The following is a 6,897-nucleotide window of genomic DNA, read 5'->3' on the forward strand; positions in this document are numbered from 1 at the left end:
CTGCACAGGAAAGGAAACCATCAACAAGATGAAAAGGCAACCTACAGAATGGGAGAAAATGTTTGCAAATCATATATCTGATAAGGGGTTAATATACAAAATACATAAAGAACTCATGACTCAATAGCAAAAAGACAAAGAACCTGATTTAAAAATGGAAAGAGGTTCTGAATAAACATTCTAAAGAAGACATATAGATGGCCAACAGGTACATGAAAAGGTGCTCAACATCACCAATCATCAGGGAAATGCAAATCAAAACCACAATGAGATATTATCACACAACTGTTAAAATGGCTATTATAAAAAAGACACGAAATAACAAGTGTTGGCAAGGATGTGAAGAAAAGAGAACCCTAGTACACTGTTGGTGGGAATATGAACTGGTGCAGCCACTATGAAAAACAGTATGGAGATTCCACAAAAAATTAAAAACAGAACTACCATATAATCCAGCAATTCCACTTCTGGGTATTTATCCAAAAGAAACAAAAACATTAACTTGAAAAGGTATCCGCACCCCCGTGTTCTTTGCAGCATTATTTACAGTAGCCAAGACATGGAAACAATCTAAATGTCTATCAATGGATGAATGGATAAAGATGTGGTGTATATATACATATACACATATATATGCAATGGAATATTATTCAGCTATGAAAAAGAAGGAAATCCTGCTATCTGCAACAACGTGATTGGACCTTTCCTTCCTTTGGATGCCCACAGTACTTTGGTCATGTTTATGGCATGCCTTTAACTCCGTCTGATGTTAGATTTAGTGGTTTACACGTCTCTCTCCCCTATCAAGCTCCAGTAGTCCGGAACAGGGTCTTAAAATCCTGATTCATATCTTTATCCTTAGTTACTACCATAATAATTAGAACACAGTAAGTGCTCTGTAGTATTTATTGAATGAATGGATGACTTGATATGCTTAGGAAATTATTCCCTGAGTTTTATCTGTTTGCCTCTCCTACTGTCATGAAGATGAGAAAATTACTCTGCTGCTTCATTGATTACTTTTCTTATTTATTCAAAAAGCCTGGCACACACTAGGGACTTAGTAAATATTTGTTAAATGAATGCGCTAACAGCAGGCCATTACAGTAAATTGGCAGCTTAGCACAGTAGAGGCTGTGGAGTCAGATTAGCTGGATTCAAATCCTGGCTCTAATACTGTGAGACCTTGAGCAAGTTACATATTCTAAATGTGCCTCAGTTTCCTCATAAATAAAATGAGGATAATAGGAATTCCCTGGTGGTCCAGTGGTTAGGGCTCTGCACTTCCAGTGCAGGGGGCACGGGTTCAATCCCTGGTCAGGGAACTAAGATCCCACATGCCACACAGTGCAACCAAAAAAAAAAAAAATGGGGATAATAGAACCCATCTCATAGATGTAAAAGTATTGTGAGAGCTAAATGAGATAATGCTGTCCAGCTCTTAGTAAGGGCTTAACAAATGTTATCCACATAGTGTTGAGGGTGGGGTGTCACTCTGGGGCCACCATCCTTTTTTTTTTTTTTAGGTCAATGTATGAATCCTGGTTTGCAGGGTATTACTGAGTCTGGCCTCCTCAACACTAGGCAAATGAATAATCTCAAACTTTAGAGAACTTAACAACTAGGGAAACAGTTTTAAATCCAGAAATACAGATTCCTAGGCCCACGTTTTGAGGAAAACTGCACTAGACCCTTAGCAGATCAACCTGATGATTGAAATTGGCTTGATATTGCTACCTTGTCCTTGACCCTGTGATTTAACTTTTCTTGCTTCTCAAGAATTGGCCCCAGTTAGCCCTAAGTTTCAGTATCTCATGATCTGCTGTACTGGATAATATTGTCAATGGATAATATTGTCTGCTCCTGACAGATGATTCCTCAGGGCTCACTGCCTCAGACAACATGCTAATTTCCATCTCCTCATCTTGGCCAGTAAGCCTCAAATGCTTTCTTTTCTGTTTCATTGTTTTGTTTTGTTTTTCTATTCAAATCCTTCCCATCCACCAAGATTTAGCTCAAATTACCCACCCTGGTTAGCCCATCATATGTACCTCCTCAGATGTCCTACTTGGCCCTCTCAGTTGTATCTCTCTCTCCTCCTCATTCTGAGAAAAATAATCTCCCTCATCCTTTGCTTGTCCATCTGTGCTTTTCTCAAGTACTGCTTTAAGAGTAAATGAAATGAATTTCATGAAAAATAAGATCTTTCTAAGTTTATTTTCCAGGGGGCATCTATCTTACACTAGTGAACCAAGAAGGTTGAGGTCACAAAGCTTGTAACTGATTCCAAAGCTGCATTATGTTGTGAGCATCTAGTCTCCATGAAACTAAGAAGCCCATGTCATTTTTAGACTAAAATACGTTTGTTTGTTTGTTTTTAAGCAGAATTTCTGTTAAAGAATAGGAAAAGTATGATGGTAGACAAAACAGTCTATGTTAGGGATAGTCTTGGTTAAGGCCCTAGTTCCCTGAAAGCTGGACCTGGCGTTTGTCACCAACATCTTTGTATCCCTCACAATCCCTAGCAAAATACTTTGTACCAAGTGGGTACTCAATGCATGTGTAATTGAACCATGGCCTGCTGATCCAAGTTCTCAATTTTCTTGCCCTACTGGAAAAACACTAAGGCCTAGGGAGAATGATTTACGTATGTGATGAGTTGTGTAAATATGAGATGAAAAGGAAAGGATAGGGACTTCCCTGGTGGTACAGTGGTTAAGAATCTGCCTGCCCATGCAGGGGACACGGGTTCGAGCCCTGGTTCTGGAAGATCCCACATGCCGTGGAGCAACTAAGCCCATGTGCCACAACTACTGAGCCTGCGTGCCACAACTACTGAAGCCTGTGTGCGTATAGCCGGTGCTCCGCAACAAAAGAATCCACTGCAATGAGAAGCTTGCGCACCACAACGAAGAGTAGCCCCCACTCGCTGCAACCAGAGAAGACCTGTGTGCAGCAACGAAGACCCAATGCAGCCAAAAATAAATTAATTAATTTAAAAAAAAAAAGGAAAGGATAAAGGTGTGACCCAATTATGTACTGAACTGTATGTACCCCAAATTCATATGTTAAAGCCCAAAGCCCAATGTGACTATATTTGGAGATAGGGCCTTTAAGGAGATAATTAAGGTTAAATGAAGTCGTAAGGATGGGGTCCTAATCCAATATGACTGGTATCCTTATAAAAAGAGAGAGAGAGACCAGGGTTGCATGCAACAGAGAAAAGTCCATGTGAAGACACAGCAAAAATGTGGCCACCTGCAAGCCACAGAGAGAGGTCTCAGGGAAAACTAAACCTTCGGATACCTCGATCTTAGACTTCTAGCCTCCAAAACTGAAAGAAAATCAGTTTCTGTTGTTTAAGCCACCAAGTCTGTCGCACTTTGTTATGGCAGACCTAGCAGACTTGGGAGAATGATTTACATATGTGATGAGTTGTGTAAATATGAAGATGAAAAGGAAAGGATAAAGGTGTGACCCAATTATGTACTGAATTGTATGTACCCCAAATTCATATGTTAAAGCCCAAAGCCCAGTGTGACTGTATTTGGAGACAGGGTCTTTAAGGAGATAATTAAGTTTAAATGAATATAGATCCTATTCTACTTTCTAAAAAGGGTAGAATTCCCCGAAAATGTGTTTGGTAGAACTTCAGCAGAGTATTAACAGGGGTCCAGAAAAGAGGTTCAGTGGTCAAATAAACTTGAGAAACAGAATTAAACAGAGTAAAGCTGATTCTCAGGGCCTTTAATTTCCTAACATATATTCTGATTCTCTAAAAAGACAATGTAGCATGCAGCATTTCCCAAACTTGCCTGACCGTAGGATACCCCCAGCTTCTCCCTTTTTAATTTTTATTTTTTGGCAATGAATATTCTTACAAGACTAGTATTCTGTGAGAAACAATTTGGAAGAGGCTGATTTATAGTTTCGTTTTTCTTATGCTGATCTGCCTGTTCTTAGCTATCTCATTACCCACCTTCAGTATCTGGACCAATGTTGAAGAAAGAACCTTGGAGAAAGAAGTCTGGGGCATGTTAATTAATGCTTCAAATGAATAATTCCTGGAATGAGAAATGACCCTCCCCTGAAGTCCTCAGAGAAACAAGCTGTTTACTGTCATTCCACCAAGTGATTCCTCCAAGGACCAACCCAGAGTGAGTTGTAATGACCAAACCCACAGGAAGAATAGTTAAAAGGGAAGGGCTAAAACCTAACCTGACTTCCTACAAGGAATTCAAATCACAGTCAGGGAACCAAGACCTTTGTAAATACTTCTTGTTTTGTATTCCTTTTCTATTTCCCCAAAATGGTTGGTAATAAAATCCTTTAAACAAAATGACTCTTTGAACTTGCTGTCTAAGAAGAAAGAAAGATGAAGAGAGAGTATATTTAATTCTGGAGTCGGATTGAGAGAAGGATGGGGTGGAGGGGTGGTAGAATACCCCCAAAACAGAATTATCGTGGTAGCCACCAAGAAGAGAGAGAAAGAGACAGAGTCTGTGGAACTTGTAACAAGGAAGACAGAAAAAGGGAAGCTCTTCCTGGCTTGTACAGTAGGATTTAGAGTTAAAGAAAAAAATCTGAGTAAAGATTCCTTGACTCCATATCATGGATGGGGAGGTCCTAGTCCAAAGTTAGATATCCATTCAGTCAATGTTCAAATACATATTTTTGTACTTACTAGTGTCAATACCAAAGAAACAAGACAAAAATCTCTGCCCTCATGATCTTTCATTCTAGTGGGAGTTTATTATATTTTAATTTTTACTGTAAGATATACATTAAAAAGGTTATCTACAACACATTAAAGAATAACCATATTAAAGAATAATCATAAAGCAAATACACATCTACAAACGGCCTAGTTTAAGAAATAGAATATTACCAGTACATGAGTCCCCAATGTGGGTTTTTTGTATCATATTTCCCTCCCCCACTGAGGTAATTACTGTCATGAATTTTATGTTAATAATTCCCTTGCTTTTCTTTATAAGTTTTACCACAGTGTCTGTGTATCCCTAAACAATATTGCACCAGTTAGGGTCCTGGCAGGAAACAGGTGGCACACTCAAAGTAGGATAATTTGAGGAGAGTTTATTAAAGGAACCATTTAGAAAGGTGCGGGCAGGGTATGGTGAGCATACAACAGGATATTATCTTTAGGCTAGTGACAGTGCTCTTTATCACCCTAGGCTTGAAGCTGGAGTAGTGGAGGTGGTTATGGGAAGTCAGACAAAGAGGGCCTCCCTATAGGAGATGAGACTTTCAGTGGAAGGAATCCAATCAGCCGACAGCAACCCACAGCGAGGGTACCAGAGAGTAAATACCCTACTTGCTTCTACCTCTCCAATCTTCTGCTGGTGGCTCCCATCAACCAAACCTAACCAGAAGCTACAAATCAAAAGAGCCCTTTGATTCAGTTTACTCGGTGCAGCTTCCTAGAAATAGAAGTGTGGAAAGTGAAACTGGAGGGGCAAACTGAAGATATCCAGACAAAATACATTGCTTAGATTTGCCTGTTTAAGTTTACATAAATGGAATCATACAGTATGTTATTCTTCTGTGATTTGCCTTTTTTGTTTATTCTTTAAAGTGGTTCAAGTGTGTAGCTACAGTTCATTCATATTCAGTTCTGTATGATAGCCCATTGTATGAATCTACCATAATATATTTATCCATTCTACAGTTGATGGACGTTTGGACTGTTTCCAGCTTTTTGTTTTTACAAACAATGCCGCTTTAGACATTCTTATGTTTATCTCTTGCTGTGCAAATGCAAGAATGCATATACATATGTAGTTACTAATTTGTACAATGTGAATGAAAACTATTTTCCAAAGTCCTACGAATTTACATTCCAACTAGCATTAAATGAGGGTTCCTGTCATTCTACAATTTCACCAACACTTGGTTATTATCAGGGTTTCTAATTTTTGTCAATCTGGTAGGTGAGAAATAGTGTCTTGTGGTTTTAATTTTCATTTCCTTGTTTCTAACAAAGTTGAACATCTTTTCACATGCTTTTTGGCCATTAATATGATGACATTTTTTCTTTTACTCATTTTACTCTTGAGTTTTCTGCCTTTCTTTTGTCAGTCATATGTTACAAATATCTTCTCCCCCTTAGTACCTTGTTTTTTCACTCATAATAAGGTATCTTTTGGTGCACAACTGTTGTTAATTTTAAAGCAATTGAAATTACACTTTTTTTTTCCTTCATGGTTTGCACTTTTAGTCCCCATTTAAGAAATCCTTCTCTACCCTGAGGTCATAAAGATATTTCCTATTTTGTCTTCTAAAAGTTCTGTTGTGTTACATTATGCTATAAGCTTTAAGTCTTTCATATTAAGTCTTAAATCTAGCTGGAACTGATATTTGTGTATGGCGTAAGGTAGGGATCAGATTTAATTTTTTTCCAACATTGGTAACCAGTTATTGAATAGTCCATCTTTTCCCAACTGATCTGTAATTGCTTTCTGTGACAAAAAATTTGTTTCCATATATGTGTTAGTCTATTCCTCGATTCTCTATGTATTCTACTGGCTTGACACAGCACCTGAGAGTCTACCATTAGGGACTTCAGTTCCTGAAGACTCTTACTTGATATTAGCTCCCCTGGAGAAATGATATATATATTGAGCCATTATTTTTCAGATCATCTCAGTGGAAGACTAATTTATCAGCATCTATCATGTAGCAGGATCTAAGAGTGTGGTTATTTTAATGTTGGGGGGAAGGAAGAATAGGGGAAAAGAAGGCTCTAAGCAGCATTAAGACACTGGTTACATGAAAGGTGGTGCCCTTTGCCAAAGGGAACAGATGAAGGAAGATGGAGAGGGGTGACGCTAATCTTCGTAGCCGAGGGATATATTTGCAGGTCTAATCAGCTGAGGA

This window comes from Eschrichtius robustus, chromosome 3, assembly GCF_028021215.1.
Source record: "Eschrichtius robustus isolate mEscRob2 chromosome 3, mEscRob2.pri, whole genome shotgun sequence".
Lineage (NCBI taxonomy): Eukaryota > Metazoa > Chordata > Mammalia > Artiodactyla > Eschrichtiidae > Eschrichtius > Eschrichtius robustus.